We start from the raw sequence: 16,573 nt of genomic DNA on the forward strand, positions 1-16,573 counted from the left end.
CATAGCAAAAACCTGTGTCTACTAAAAATACAAAAAATTGGCCGGGCGCGGTGGCTCAAGCCTGTAATCCAAGCACTTTGGGAGGCCGAGACGGGCGGATCACGAGGTCAGGAGATCAAGACCATCCTGGCTAACACAGTGAAACCCTGTCTCTACTAAAAAATACAAAAAACTAGCCGGGCGAGGTGGCAGGCGCCTGTAGTCCCAGCTACTGGGGAGGCTGAGGCAGGAGAATGGCATAAACCCGGGAGGCAGAGCTTACAGTGAGCCGAGATCTAGCCCCTGCACTCCAGCCTGGGCGACAGAGCGAGACTCCGTCTCAAAAAAAAAAAAAATACAAAAAAAAATACAAAAAATTATCTGGGCATGGTGGCATGTGCCTCTAGTCCCAGCTACTCGGGAGGCTAAGGCATGAGAATTGCTTGAACCTGGGAGGCAGAGGTTGCAGTGAGCCACAGGCACTGCACTCCAGCCTGGGCAACAGAATGAGGAATAAGAAAGAGGAGGAGGAGGAGGAGGAGGAGGAAGAAGAAGGAAGAGGAGGAGGAGGAAAGGGGGAAGGAGGAGGGGAAGGGGGAGGGGGAGGAAGAGGAGGAAGAAATTGCTTAGTTCCTAAAATACCATGATGTTGCCCTCAGAAAGACTTTCGTAAAGGCCAAACACATTGACACCAATTTCTGTGTTCCAGCAACTGCAACTGAACTCCTCTGTTCTGATAAATTATATTACCCCAGCTTCCTCATTTTATATTGCTGACCATGTATCTTCTCCTGAAGATCAAATATAAAGAAATACACAAGGCGGTAGTAGTTATTTTTAATGGAATTTGAGGAAAGGTAGAATCTCTTTTAATATTGTACGGTTTTTATTGCTAATTTGACCCTAAAATAACACTTTAAAATTGCGATGTTTCCAGATTTGAGGTCTCTGGGCATCTAGCAGTTACTAGCAGTCTCCAAATTGGTACATCTATATGTCTATCTATAGATCATGGCACAGATACTGCCTGCTTTATACAAAGTACTGTGCCAGGAGTTCCTACTGTCACAGGCTTTGCTCTTTAATGGGGAAATGTCACAAATGCTACACTAGAATTCTCAGCAGCTCTGACCTACTTGACTGCCTCCTCCTTCTCTTGTCTCCTGTGCCTTCTAAGATGTTGGTCTCTGCCAGTTCTCCTGGCTGTTCTGGACACCTCTTTTTACTTTCCTTTTCTGGCTCCCCTTTGATCAATCCATTTATATTAGTGCTCTGTAGGGTCTGTGCTGGTGTCTCTTATCTTCTCACTTTCCAGCTGTACTTGGTGGGTATATGCCCTTTATGTCCGTAGCCTTGGCACCTATTTATTCCCAGCTCAGTGTCTAGCCTCCAGCTCTCTCATTAACTCTAGACAGAGATTTCCAACTGCCAGTGGGGCTTGTCCACTTGAATGTTGTGTGGGTATCTTAAACACAGCATGTCGTTATCCTGTCTTTATCTTTCCTCCTGTTCTTCTATACCCTACTGTGGTTAATGACACCTTTGTTTCCTCAGCTGCATGGGCTACTGGCTTCTAAGTCATTCTTTTATTTATTTATTTGAGACAGGGTCTCACTCTGCCACCCAGGCTGGAGTGCAGTGGCTCAATCATTGTGCACCACAGCATCAACCTCCTGGGCTCAGGTGATCCTCCCACCTCAGCCTCCTGTGTATCTGGGACTCCAGGCATGTGCCACCAAGCCTGGCTAATTTTTTGCTTTTTTTTTTTTTTTTTTTTGTAGAAATGAGGTTTCAGCCATGTTTCCCAGGTTGGCCTTGATTCCTGGGATCAAAGGACCCGCCCACCTCAGCCTCCGAAAGTGTTGGGATTACAGGCGTGAGCTGCCACACCCAGCCCCAAGTCATTCTTAATGCCTTCTTTCCCTACATCATCTTCCTTCCAACCAATAACCAAGCCTTGTTGATTTAATCTCTTAGTTCTTCCTTGAACCCATTCTGTTCCCTCTTTTTCTTTTTCTTTTTTTTTTTTTTTGAGACGGAGTCTTACTCTGTCGCCCAGGCTGGAGTGCAGTGGCCGGATCTCAGCTCACTGCAAGCTCCGCCTCCCGGGTTTGCGCCATTCTCCTGCCTCAGCCTCCCGAGTAGCTGGGACTACAGGCGCCCACCACCTCGCCTGGCTAGTTTTTTGTATTTTTTAGTAGAGACAGGGTTTCACTGTGTTAGCCAGGATGGTCTCGATCTCCTGACCTTGTGATCCGCCCGTCTTGGCCTCCCAAAGTGCTGGGATTACAGGCTTGAGCCACCGCGCCCGGCCTGTTCCCTCTTTTTCAATCATCAAGATGTTACCACTTTTCACCTAGATTAGTGAAATAGCCTCCCTGTTGATTTCTTGGCCTCCAGTCCTTCCCCACTACTACTCTTCCTTCAGACTGCTGCCAGAACATCTTTCAAAGCCCAGATTTGATCTTGCCAATCATTTACCTAAAATTCTTCAACAAATCCTTTTGTCTACACAGTTCAAAGCCCATAGCAAGATCTGTGAAGCTCTATGTGACTTACCTTTTAGCCCACTTACGTTTTCAGCCTCCTCTGCTGACACTCTCCCTACATACCCAAAGATCCCCATATACCAAACCACTCAGCATTTCCTCACACACCATTCTGGCTCCTCTTTCAGGGGCTTTCCAGCTACTTTGGAAATTCAGCCTAGGAAACTCCTGTTATTGTCAAGATCCACTCAAATATCACTTCCTTTGGGAAGACTTCACCTCCAAGCACTCAGGGCGTATTTCTATTATAGCACCTCTCATGTTAGATTATATATATTTTTTCTTTTAGAGACAAGGTCTTATTGTGTCACTCAGGCTAGAATGCAATGGCACAATCATAGAGTACCACAATTTCCAACTCCTGTCCTCAAGTAATCCTCCTACCTCGACCTCCCAAAGTGTAGAAGCCACTGTGCTCAGGCTATAATTATGTTTTATATGCCTCCTACCCTCCTAGACTGAGCTACAGAAACCATGTCTCACTCTATTTTGTATACTGGCCCTTGGCACAATACTTAGCACATATCAAGCCTTGCATCAATGTTCAATGAGTAACCAAATAATTGAATGAATAAATAACCCACTGTGATACAAGTTAGAATAAGAGCAGTAGGCAAGTTGCACATAAACTGCTGCTGTAGGGCATTCAGAGGACTGGGTCACATTTCTTTCAGCAACCAAACAAGACTTCATATAATTGATTGCCATCTCTCCATTTACCCCTATATCTTTGTTTATGACTTAACACAAAGTCGGTTCATTCCATCCCAGGTATAGCCCACTTCTTCTCCAGCCTCCACCCAAATACTGAAACTAGTTTTCTCTTTTCTGTCTCTTGTATAATAGATCTTTAGTTCATTTTAGCTTTGCATATAACTTTTATAATAATTTACCTATTTATAAAGGGAGGTCCCTTCTTTATTCTAAGAAGGATTTTTTTTTTTTTTTTTTTTTTGAGACGGAGTCTTGCTCTGTCACCCAGGCTGGAGTGCAGTGGCCGGATCTCAGCTCACTGCAAGCTCCGCCTCCCGGGTTTACGCCATTCTCCTGCCTCAGCCTCCCGAGTAGCTGGGACTACAGGCGCCCGCCACCTCGCCCGGCTAGTTTTTTTGTATTTTTTAGTAGAGACGGGGTTTCACCGTGTTAGCCGGGATCGTCTCTCGATCTCCTGGCCTCGTGATCCGCCCGTCTCTGCCTCCCAAAGTGCTGGGATTACAGGCTTGAGCCACCGCGCCCGGCCGATTTTTTTTTTTTTTTTTTTGAGATGGAGTCTCACTCAGTCGCCCAGGCTGGAGTGCAGTGGCGTGATCTCGGCTCACTGCAAGCTCCACCTCCCAGGTTCATGCTATTCTCCTGCTTCAGCCTCCCAAGTAGCTGGGACTATAGGCGCACGCCACCACGCCCGGCTAATTTTTTGCATTTTTAGTAGAGACAGGGTTTCACCCTGTTAGCCAGGATGGTCTCGATCTCCTGACCTCGTGATCCGACTGCCTCGGCCTCCCAAAGTGCTGGGATTACAGGCTTGAGCCACCGCGCCCGGCCTCTAAGAAGGATTTAAGTGCCTGCCTCATAACTGATTGTCTGTTTTTATTATAGCTTCTTGTATAGAAGATACCCCAAAAAATGTTTGCTGAATGAAGAAATAAAGGATTGCTCAGGCACCACTGGCACTTCAACTTGCTTAGCAAGTACTCATGCCTCTTAAGAACTGGCCAAGGGCCGGGTGTGGTGGCTCACGCCTGTAATTCCAGCATTTTGGGATGCCAAGGTGGGCAGATCACAAGGTCAGGAGTTCAAGACCAGCATGGCCAACATGGTGAAACTCCATCTCTACTAAAAATACAAAAACTTAGCCAGGCGTGGTGGCGTGTGTCTGTAATCCCAGCTACTCAGGAGGCTGAGGCACAAGAATCGCTTGAACCCAGGAGGAGGAGGTTGCAGTGAGCCGAGATCATGCCATTGGACTCCAGCCTGGGCAGCAGGGCAAGACTCTGTCTCGAAAAAAAAAAAAAAAAAAGAACTGGCCGAGGTCTTAACTGGAGCACTCTCTCTACCCTGCATGTTTGATGGCATTTCTGTCCATTTTCAATCTATTTTGGTTATATGTTTTTCACACAGGTCTGTGGAACTTAGAACACCAAAGGCCTGTGCATCTTCATGGCTCACAGCTCATGCTGTGTTGACTTGTCCCGCTGTGGTTAATGTTTAGTCCCTAAACCATCAGCTGAATGTCCTTAAATCTGAAAGAATAATGAACACACGCCAACAGACAGCTTAGGTTTATTTGGTGACTTGCACCACGTACTTTGTGAATATCATCTCAGTCATCCTTTTTTTTTTTTTTTTTTTTTTTGAGGCGGAGTCTTCACTCTGTCGCCCAGGCTGGAGTGCAGTGGCACCATCTCGGCTCACTGCAAGCTCCGCCTCCCGGGTTCGCGCCATTCTCCTGCCTCAGCCACCGGAGTAGCTGGGACTACAGGCGCCCGCCACCGCGCCCGGCTAATTTTTTGTATTTTAGTAGAGACGGGGTTTCACCGTGTTAGCCAGGATGGTCTCGATCTACTGACCTCGTGATCCGCCCGCCTCGGCCTCCCAAAGTGCAGGGATTACAGGCGTGAGACACCACGCCCGGCCTCAGTCATCCTTTTAGCATCTCTCTCAGGCACATACTATCCTCTGTGGTGGCTCATGCCTGTAATCCCAGCCCTTTGGGAGGCCGAGGCGGGCAGATCACTTGAGGCCAGGAGTTCGAGACCAGCCTGGCCAACATGGTGAAACCCCATCTCTACCAAAAATACAAAAATTAGCCAGGTATGGTGGCATGCACCTGTAATCCCAGCTACTCGGGAGGCTGAGGCAGGAGAATCATTTGAACCCAGGAGGCAGAGGTGGCAGTGAGCCGAGATTGCACTATTGCCCTTTAGCCTGGGTGACAGAGTGAGACTCCATCTCAAACGAATAAATATGTAAGTAAGGGAAAAGCGATCACACAGCAGAATACAACCTAAGGGTAACTACTGAAGGGACAGATCAAGGAGCAAAGTCTACCATGTATCAACCTCTACAATGTCCCCAAGGGTCAGCTGTGTATAGGGACCCACACAGAATTTGGAATCCAAATACATCTCTGGATCCCCAGGCCTGTGTTTCACTCTCCAGGTAGTAATGAGATGTCTCCATTTTCTGCAGGCTGAATGATTCCCTCAGAGCAGAAGTATAAGTTTATTTATTGTTTTTCCTTCTATCATAAACAGTTATCGGTTGTGGCCCTTTCTCCCTTCCAAATAGATGCCCAAATTTTTGGAATTGGAAAGAGCCCAAGTCTTCCATATCAGGGGGTGGGCCCCACTGGGTGTGAGCCAATCAGCGTCTTCTGTCCTGTGAGCTCCTGATTTACGCTGGTCTATAACCTGAGATGGCCTTCTCAGGATGGACCCCCAGGGATTGCTGGAACTTGGACTCTTGTCAGCCTGGTAAATGGTATGTCTTAGATCTGCTGCAGCCGTCGTGGAAAGCTTGAAGCTGCCAGGAGAGAGGGGTTCCAACATGTGGTGGCTAAAGAATGAATCCAACTCAGAGGAAGCAGAGCCAAGAAATGGATCCATGCCGTTTGAATCTTGGATCAAATTGTGCCTGGATCTCCAGTGAGACAATAAATTCCTGTATTACTCAAGCCTATTTGAGGTTGTTTTCTTTCACTTGAAACATTAAACTTTTAAATTGATACACCCTAGTTAAATTATAAACTGTGTGACAGTAGAGAGTGTGTCTCCCTCTCTTTTTTCTTTCTTTCTTTTTTTTTTTTTTTTTGTTGCTTTGAAACAGAGTTTCACTACTGTCGCCCAGGCTGGAGTGCAGTGGTGTGATCTTGGCTCACTGCAACCTCCACCTCCTGGGTTCAAGTGATTCTTGTTCCTCCGCTTCCCGAGTAGTTGGGACCACAGGTATCTGCCACCCCGCCCAGCTGATATTTTGTATTTTTGGTAGAAATGGGGTTTCACTATGTTGGCCAGGCTGGTCTCAAACTCCTGACCTCAAGTGACCAACCAGCTCGGCCTCCCAAAGTGCTGGGATTACAGGCGTGAGCCACCGCGCCCGGCCCAAGACTGTGTTTCTCTTGATCACCTATGTGTTCCCTGGCACATAGTAAGGATTCAATAAATAACTTTTGAATGGATGCATTTTAGCTGCAAGGAACACCCATGAACTCTCTTTACTCAGCCGACAGCTAAGGAATCTGGTGTTCTGTAAGAAAGTGACGATGTGGATCTAGAAGTCGGACCTTACCCCAACACTGGCATTTTCCTAATCACAGGAAATCTTCCAGTAAATACGTTGGGGTCTTTGAGGAGGCCCCAAAATAGCAGTCTGCTCCCTTCTCTGTGAATTTTTAATTGAATCAGAAGATAGCAGCAAGCTAGACAAGGACCAAAAATAACCTTTTCTACTGATAAAGCTGATATTAGAGAACGTGGCTTATATCATCAGACAAACAAGCTTCCCGATACTCAACTTCAGAATTAGGCAGACTTGGCGGCTTGGTGACAGGCAGCTGAGCTGGAACGGGCCTCCTCTTCCCACCCCGTGGGAGCGAAGCTTGCTCCCAAGAAGAAAAGAAGAGAGGATGATATAAGGCACAGTTCCTCCTTCCAAACTCACCAGTCATATTAAACCACTCCTCCTTCTCAGGGAAGAGGGGGCAGGCGGAGAGAAGCCAGGAGTGTTTGGACTCCTTTCAGAAGAAAGAAAACATCAGGAGTGGGAAGACCCAGTCTCCCTCCCTCACACACACCACGTGTGATTTGGTCAGGTCAATTGATTCTACTTTGTTTTCAATCAAAATGGGCGATATTTCCAAGTGGTGGGATATGTTTGCTGTCTAAAATATAGAATAGCTCCATAGAATAACTCACACATCACAGAATCAAGCTCCCCAAGGAGTTGGAGATCTTCATTTGAAATTATGCAAAATTCAAAAGAAGAAACAAGAGCTCACGACGAAATTACACAATCAGGGGCACTAGGTGGCAATAAGCCTTTTGCTCTCTCACCATGCCCATCAAAGGCATTTCAAGAGCACTGAAAGCTCACACACTTCCCACGCCGGCTGTCAGTTTCTTTCTGGATGATCTCAGAGCCACACAGAGCATTCTTAGTCACTGGGAGAACAGAACCAAAGCTTAACTCCTTGGTGGCACCAGGGGAAGTGGCACTTCGAGTTGGATTCCAGGAAATCCAGGGAAACACTTGACATAGGAAGTCTGTGACCACGTTCCCAGTTTCTCCAGTGTCAAGGCTGGGGCCATGAGCATTGTTCAAAACACTCAGGCCTGCATTGTGTCTGTCTACCACATGCTTTTGGTTTTACTCACCAGGGCACTTTTTCCTGTTTCTGTTTTTTGGTTTTGCTTTTTAAGGTAAACATGTACCATCTAGGCTTCAAGAAACGTCCTTGAATAACCATCGTTTGTCGATTTGAAGGTTGGTACACAAACTACCAGCTGAATTGGACAATCATAACCCCCCAAATGAGGCAAAAGTACATTTAACATTCAACACGGGTTTTCCTAAAAGTGGTATTGGCTGTTTAATGTGACTGAGCCTGGTGAGAACCAGGATGCCCTGAACTCAGCAGGATCCCCTCAACTCAGCAGGATCCCCTCTGTTCTTGCTGCCAAGACAAAGTTTTGCTCTAATCTTAAGTAGCTTGCTGGTGGGCTATTTGCTGGAGGTCACTAAGTAGACTTTGCTGGCCAGCCCTGGGAGAGAACCCAGGCTGACAAAGGAAACCTCGAACACAGCAAGATTGAGACAATATGTTCCCATCCTCTCTTCTCAAATGTAAAGCTATTTTCTCATCTATTACCTGCCCCTATTTTTACCATGAGAAGCTCTCCAATGCCACTTTAGCTATCGATAATTGGCAGTGAGTTTTGCAATTAACAGCTGCCCAGAATCAATTCCAAGGATGCGCAACTGAAACCGCTTTTAAAAAGGCAGAGTTGGGGATTGCTCCGCTGCCTACCTGACCTCCAATCCTTTTTCTTACCCATACAAACCATCTGCTGGAAGAATCTGAAACTTGAACCACGTACCTAAATGCCCAGTTCTGGGTATGGGGTAGATATTTGAAAAATATTTCGATTGATTGATGTGTACCCGGGGGAAGGGTACGGGCAGCTCCACAAGGAGTTGCTGTGTAATTCACAGTGAAGAGTGGCTCTCCTGCTGACTCAAAACTCCTTTCTTATTTCAGACCAAAGACTCCAGGGACAGGTTTGGGTAAGAAACCTGGCCTCAGGGAAAAGCATATGAAGCCTGTTCATTCCCCAGAAGAGAAGCAATAGAGAGAATTGCTCACCGTGATGGGCGCATCTCAGCTTTGCAAGTTTATCGTCCTCATGATAAACTTGAGGGGCACCAGCAAGGGGCCTTCTATGAGGCTGAACTTCCCACTCACCCGTGCCTGTTAGAGACATGACCCAAGGCTTTGGGAGCTTTCTCGCAGCTTCTGCTTAAATGGGGGCAAGGAGGGAGCCAGTCCTTTCACCATGACCTCTAAATGACGCCAGTGCTGAAGGCTGTGGGGCCTTCGATCGCTCGAAAACTAGGAGACTTAAATATTTTTAGAGACATGCTGTCATCTGGGCAGCCTTAAGTGGATGTTTTCTCTGTCTTTCTTCAGAACTAGTGGGTTTGCAAGAAACCCTCCCAGGGCAGCAGTCTTAGAGGAAGTGCCTGCTAATGCAAGAAGGAGGGCAAGGGGGACAGCCAGCTGGAGCCTGGAGCTGCTCATGCTCTTGGAACCCTCGGCGGGCGCAGGCGGGGATTTACGGACCTGCCTTTTCCCTCATCATTCCGCAGGAAGCTTCTTTAAATGAGCCTCAGCCCAGCAGCTCTCATGGGGCCTGGTGTTTATAGTGGAGACCAAGATAACAGAACCGTGGAGGTGCCAGCCCTGGATACCGACCCCACAGTCCAGGAATCATCAACTGGGCCCCAGGGAAAATTGTGTTCTGTTTTCTCTGTGCAAGATGCCAGAATGCTCCTGCCTCGAAGAGGTTGACTCTGTTGTCAGCTGTGGGAAAAAACAGCCAGAGTTGCTATTTACACCCTGAACTGAAAGCTGGGTAAAAATAGCGCTAGCAGCTTGGTCCAGCTTCAAACCCCACTGCAGAGAGATTATTTTTGGAAGAGAAGATTTTCCTCCCCACCCACAGATCTGAAAATGGTCACCTCCCCGGAAGAAAGGAGGAGAGATGATCCCACGCAAAGGTGAAACCTACCCCCTTCCCACTTTCCCTGCCCAGGACAGCACATCAAGAGACGACGAGAAAAGCCCTCCCCTGACAGCAGGTCAGGCCCAGCACAGCCCTGCAGCTGACCTAGTTCAAGGTACAGTGAGAATTAATTAACTTTGACTAAGTGAGAGGAGGCAGCTTTCTGAACCTGGATGCTGCGCCATCCTGTTGCTTGTGTGGCTAAAAGCAGAAAAAAATAATTGACCAAAAGAGTATGCAAGACCCCAGAACAATAGCTCAGAGCCTGACGGTCAGGAAATGACTCTCCAGCACTCCCGCTCTCGATAGGCCACGATGGCTGTAAAATGATGAATAAATTCCTAAAAGCCTGGTCTGGTCCTGCTTCTGTGTTGAGAACCCCTAGCAGCTGGGGGCTGAAAATTCTTCCCTCAGCTACTTGCTAGAGCTCAGGACCCAGTGTGTGGAGTTCTGGAACCTCCTTCAGGTTCAGGAGGTGATCCACATGACAATCAGTGGAAGAAAAGTCATTCCTTAATAGCATGCCCTTTATTCTGTAAAAAGATATTTTATAGGTACATATAAGTATGTAGATTATGCTGTCTTAGAACTCTAAAAAGATATACACATGTGGATAGTTCTTAACAGGTAAAACTATATTAAGACTGTGTGAAAAACAGCAGAGAAAAATACCAGATCCGTGGTGTCATGAAATTGTTCTATAATCTGAAAGCGCCCAGGCTGCCCAGAGCTGAAACCAAGAGGTGCTTAATAAGTATTTTTAGGGAGGAAGAGAAAACACCTCCCACATCCTACCTCCATCCGAACCTCCTTCTACGGAGATCCAGGAATGAAAATGAATCTTCCAGTTTGAGAAGACATACCTCGGCAACCCCACCCACCTGAAAGAAAGGCAAGAGAATGACGTAGTGCTCCCCCAACCTCTTAGCACCCCTACCCAACACACGCCAGAGCTTCGCCACCCTGGCCTCAGTGTGAGCACTTGGGTAGCGACAAAGTCGGGGACACCTGGGTCTAGGTGGAAGTGGTACAGATGGGCTTGTGCCTGGGGCACAAGGGCAGCTCATGCCTGGCTTTTCCTCCGGGGGCACGCAGACTGAGGTTTTATTCCCATCGTCGTTACCTGTTAGCTGTGTGACCAACTCACTTCACCTTTTTGAAATCTGTTTGCCTCGCTAGCTAAGAGGGCTGATACCACCCACGTCCTGGGGTGGTGAGAACGAGCCGAAGCCGCATGCATGAGGGCTGTTTGGTGGCTGCTGCAGAGTGAGGGTATTGTGCATCCAGGGGCAGTCCTGTTTCCTCCAGGGCATATCCTGAGCCAGATTCGGGGATCTGTCCTGCTTCCAGCTACCTGACGATGGGGAGCCTGCCAGACGGCTAAAGTCTGAACTCTCTGAGAAATGCATGGCATTGACAGAAATTGCTAAAAATGTCCTTTTCCCCCACAGTGTGAGGCCCTCCTGCACCCTGCCCTTCATTTACTGTGGTCCTTCACCTGAAATGAAAATGGTCACCTCCAAGGAGCCAGAAACAGAATCTCCCTATTTGGGTGTCTCTGCCAATGGGTTGTCCAGCCAGCTAAGGGCTGGCTCAGCACTGGCTTCTCAGCTGAGGGAGGTCACGGAAATGGAGTCCCAGGGCCCCTTTCCAAGTCTCATCTACCCATGACATCGGGAGGGAAGAGCTGCCGCTCTGCTGAGTCATAGCTATTTAAGCTATCAGTACTCAAGGGCTCGGAGACTCCCCAAGGACCTGGGAAAGACAGCTCAATATCCCTTTGATCAGGACTGCTTTGGGTTTCTATTTCCAAAGTTGAGAGATCCAGATAATGCTGACTCCTGCCCAGGGACGAAGTGAGCTCAGGTCTCTCTCACTGACCTCCTGCTGAGAATTGTAGGCCAAGGTGGCCAGGCTCTCCTTTCCAGCCTAAGTCAGCTTCCTTCTGAGTCAGCTTTCTTCACCTCCCTATTAATAGCCACTGCTTTGGCTGACTCCATGCACAGTATGATTACAGTTTAAGAATACATCTCGGCCGGGCGCGGTGGCTCAAGCCTGTAATCCCAGCACTTTGGGAGGCCGAGGCGGGCGGATCACAAGGTCAGGAGATCGAGACCACAGTGAAACCCCGTCTCTACTAAAAATACAAAAAATTAGCCGGGCGCGGTGGCGGGCGCCTGTAGTCCCAGCTACTCAGGAGGCTGAGGCAGGAGAATGGTGTAAACCCGGGAGGCGGAGCTTGCAGTGAGCTGAGATCCGGCCACTGCACTCCAGCCTGGGCGACAGAGCGAGACTCCGTCTCAAAAAAAAAAAAAAAAAAAAAAAAGAATACATCTCAAACCAGGAAGCAGTCACCTTCCTGGAGCTGGGCTGTGGAGGGCCCCGAGCGGAGGCTCCATCCCAGAAAGCAGAGGCCAGAGCAGCTGCAGAGAGGCTGGGGACACAAAGTCATTGGCCTGCAAGACAAGTCACTGCTTTGGGGGTTCTGTCTCACTGAACTTTCCTTTGTTTAGGGCAGGAGACATGGACGCAGGCTAACTTTTATTTTATTCTTACCGATATTCTTGGGCAGGACTGAAAAAGTGTGGCTATATTATCCAATTATGCAGACCCCTCAGCTCACTGGAACGGCCAGTTCTAGACCAAACTGGGGTTAGCCCCTACCAGCGTCACCTTTTCTCCGTCAGGACGGTAACAAAGTGGCCTACTTAAAGAAGCTCAGGGCCGGGTGCAGTGGCTCACGCCTGTAATCCCAGCACTTTGGGAAGCCAAGGTGGCGGATCACGGATCACCTGAGGTCAGGAGTTCAGGACCAGCCTGGCCAACATGGTGAAACCCCATTGTTACAAAAATACAAAAATTAGCTGGGCATGATGGTGGGTGCCTGTAATCCCAGCTACTTGGGAGGCTGAGGTGGGAGAATCACTTGAACCCAGGAGGCACAGGTTGCAGTGAGCCAAGATCGTGCCATTGCACTCCAGCCTGGGCAATACAGTGAGACTCCGTCTCAAAAAAAAAAAAAAAAAGAAGAAGAAGAAGAAGGCTCAGATTGCCCAGATGGGATGGGATGCTGAGAACAGATTGAGTCCCAGCAAAAAAAATAAATAATATTTTTTACTCCACCCCTCTTCCCTTCCTGTGTTTCTCCCCAGGAAAAGCAAACAAGCTAAATGTGCTTTAGCATTAGATCATACTGAGAAGCAATGAAGTCAGGCCACCCTGTAATTTGTTCCAGCCTTCCCATCCCTCGTGGCCCCTGAATGGGCAGAACATATGGGTTTAGGAGCCAGACATCCTGGATTCAAATTCTCACTTAACCTCTGAGCTAAGAGGGCTTAGTAAATTTATTCCACTTTTCTGAACCCCCATCTTCTTATGTATATAAAGGGATAATAATGTATCCTGAAATGATTTTAATGCAAATGAAATGAGACAACTTTGAAAAGTATGCCAAGTACTGTGCCTGGAATATAGCAGGTGATCAATAAACTATCTTAATTTTCTTTTCAAAAATATAAAATATGGGGAAATGTGAGGATAAGCCAAGACCATCTAAACCCCTCACACTGGTGGGGAAACATGACCAGCATCTCTAAACTGCAGGCCCATGATGTAAACATCTCTGGTATGAGGGCCCAAGAGAACAAGCAGAATGTTGTTTCTCTCCTCTGGATTCATACCATTCAGAAGTTCCAAACAGCGGCCCAATCTGGACCACAATGGGTTCCGCTGAAGCCAAAGTGAGGCGTCTCCTGGCTCCATTTATCTTCCCTACTAACAGTTCTCAGAAGTCTCACAGTTCATAGGCCAGGCGCGGTGGGTCATGCCTGTAATCCCAGCACTTTGGGCCGAGGCGGGCAGATCACCTGAGGTCAGGAGTTTGAGACCAGCCTGGCAAACATGGCGAAACACCATCTCTACTAAAAATACAAAAATTAGCTGGGTGTGGTAGCAGGCGCCTATAGTCCCAGCTACTGGGGAGGCTGAGGCAGGAGAATTGTTTGAACCCAGGAGGCGGAGGTTGCAGTGAGCCGAGATCGCACCACTGGACTCCAGCCTGGGTGACAAAAGGGGACTCTGTCTCAAAAAAAAAAAAAAAAAAAAGAAAAAGAAAAAAAAGTCCCACAGTTCATAAACAAAACGATGGCACCAAGAAAAAAATGGGCAAGCCAAGGGTACAGAAGGGCTTCCATGAGGCGGGGTGCTTATCTATATTTCAAGTCCCCCTTAAAAGAACCAGGTCAGCCAGGCCTCTGGGTGAACCCTGCTATTAGGAAGGCCAAAGGAGAAACAATATATCATGGGTGCCCTGTTTTTCAACCTGCTGAGAAATAACCTGCCCCCAGACACCTGATTATTAGCTGACAAATAATGGTCTCTTTAGCCCAGTCCCAGTTGGTGTCCCTCAGCAGCCTGCAAGTCCAGTGGGGTCGGGGCAGGGTCGGACTTTGTTCTTGCCACAGCTCTCTTCCCTCTTGCTTGCCAAGAGCTCACATATATCTGATGGGAGCCAACCAGCACTGCTGGCAGCACAAAGTGGGGCCAGCCCCCCCGTGACCTCCCCTCACCCAACATTGCCCCCAGCTGACTAGGGGCTTCTGTGGCAGAGGAGAGAGCGGGCACTGAATTGACTTGGGCTCACTGCCATAGAGGCAGCCCAGAATTCCCCTTACCTCAGTAGGGAAGAGAGTGGTCCTCATGTCCTTTGTGTTAAGTCTAGCCTGGAGTCTACCTACACGCAGGTATTGAGGGGATGAGAACACTGTCTTTTCTTTTTTTTTTTTTTTGAGATGGGGTCTCACTCTGTCGCCCAGGTTGGAGTGCAGTGGTGCAAACACTCACTGCAGCCTTGACCTCCCTGGGCTCTGGTGATCCTCCCACCTCAGCCTCCTGAGTAGCTGAGTCTACAGGAGCATGCATGGATAATTTTTAAAATTTTTTTGTAGAGACAGGGTTTCGCCACATTACCCAGATTAGTCTCAAACTCCTGGCCTCAAGTGATCCTCCCCGCTCAGCCTTCCAAAGTGCTGGGATTACAGGCATGAGCCACCACACCCGGCCTACACCGTCACTTATTTACATGCCACAAAGACCGCCCAATTTAAGGATCAGCTACCCTAACACCATTCACTCCTGCCGTCACTCAGCAAATAGTTTTTGAACATTTACCTTGTGCCAGCACTGTTCTAGGTTCTGAATGCACATTGCTGAATAAAACAAGACTGTGTCTACCCTAGGGGAAGAGCCAGACAAAGAACTTGAAAATGAATACATAAATAATTGCAAAGTGTGAGCAATGTTATTGAGAGAAGTACTTGGGGACAGTGATAGAGAATAACTGATAGGGAGGGGAAGGTGTCTGATTTAGATTAGAAGGTGAGGGAGGACCTCTCTGAGGAGGTGACATTTAAGGACTTGGGATTTCCTCTTTCTGCTCAGTTAAAAGTTCTCTCAATGAAAGGCTCTGAGAAGAATGAAAAGGTACTTCAGCCAGAGGTGCAGTAAAAAGCATTCTGGGGGGCTGGGCGCAGTGGCTCATGCCTGTAATCCCAGCACTTTGGGAGGCCGGGCGGGTGGATCACAAGGTCAGGAGATCGAGACCACACTGTGAATGGTGAAACCCCGTCTCTACTAAAAATACAAAAAATTAGCCGGGCGCGGTGGCAGGCACCTGTAGTCCCAGCTACTAGGGAGGCTGAGGCAGGACAATGGCGTGAACTCGGGAGGCGGAGCTTGCAGTGAGCCGAGATTGCACCACTGCACTCCAGCCTCAGCGACTGAGCTTGACTCCATCTCAAAAAAAAAAAAAAAAAAAAAAAGCATTCTGGGGACTGGGCGTGGTGGCTCACCTCTGTAATCCTAGCATTTTCGGAGGCTGAGGCAGGAGCATTGCTTGAGCTCAGGAGTTCAAGGCCAGCTTGGGCAACATGGTGAAACCCCATCTCTACAAAATATACAAAAATTAGCTTGGAGTGGTGGCACCCACCTGTGGTCCCAGCTCTTGGGGAGGCTGAGGAGGGAGGATCACCTGAGCGCAGGAGGTTGAGGCTGCAGTGAGCCGATATCACATCACTGCACTCCGGCCTGAGTGAGAGTGAGACCCTGTTCCAAAAAAACCAGCATTCTGGAAGGAGAGCAGGGGCTACAGAACCCTTGTCCAAGTCTCCTGCTATGGATGCATTTACCCTTTCTGCCCCACACTCAGCATCCATCTTTCCTCCTTCCCAGGGCCTTTCTAGCACCTTGTCCTGTCCCCTAGCATGTTCTCTTCCCTGTGAAGACATTGCTCTTCCTTGTATGACATCTGTTATGGACACACTGTCTTTGAAAACACTTTTTTTTTTTAGATGGAGTCTCACTCTGTCACCAGGCAGGAATGCAGTAGCGCAAACTCTGCTCACTGCAAGCTCTGCCTCCTGGGTTCAAGCAATTCTTCTGCCTCAGCCTCCCAAGCAGCTGGGATTACAGATGTCTGCCACCACACCCAGCTAATTTTTGTATTTTTAGTAGAGACAGGGTTTCACCATGTTGGCCAGGATGGTCTCGATCTCCTGACCTCATGATCCACCCGCCTCCAAAAGTGCTGGGATTACAGGTGTGAGCCACCGGGCCCAACCTGAAAACACTTTTCTCTAGAGACCCTACAGTCCTGCCCTTGAATCTCTGCAAGTCAAATAGCTCTGATCTGTAGGAGATAAAACTCGCCATTCCTGCTGGGCCAGCAGGCTAATTACAGAATCTGCTTTCTATAACTCTTTATCTCAG

General features: G+C 48.2%; 1 long non-coding RNA gene across 3 annotated transcripts in view; it reads left to right on the forward strand.

Moving 5' to 3' along the window:
• Positions 1–16,573, forward strand: part of LOC105476840 (uncharacterized) — a 167,900-nt gene that overhangs the window by 135,922 nt on the left and 15,405 nt on the right. The window contains exon 8 of one of the 3 annotated variants that reach the window (XR_011615692.1): positions 8,785–9,923. This is a non-coding gene — a long non-coding RNA (uncharacterized lncRNA). Of the gene's footprint in view, positions 1–4,124; positions 4,238–8,784; positions 9,924–16,573 lie in introns of those variants that run through there. The other 2 variants (XR_011615693.1, XR_011615691.1) reach the window with 2 other exon arrangements.

The sequence above is a fragment of the Macaca nemestrina genome, chromosome 17 (genome assembly GCF_043159975.1).
Source record: "Macaca nemestrina isolate mMacNem1 chromosome 17, mMacNem.hap1, whole genome shotgun sequence".
In the NCBI taxonomy this organism is placed as follows: Eukaryota; Metazoa; Chordata; class Mammalia; order Primates; family Cercopithecidae; genus Macaca; species Macaca nemestrina.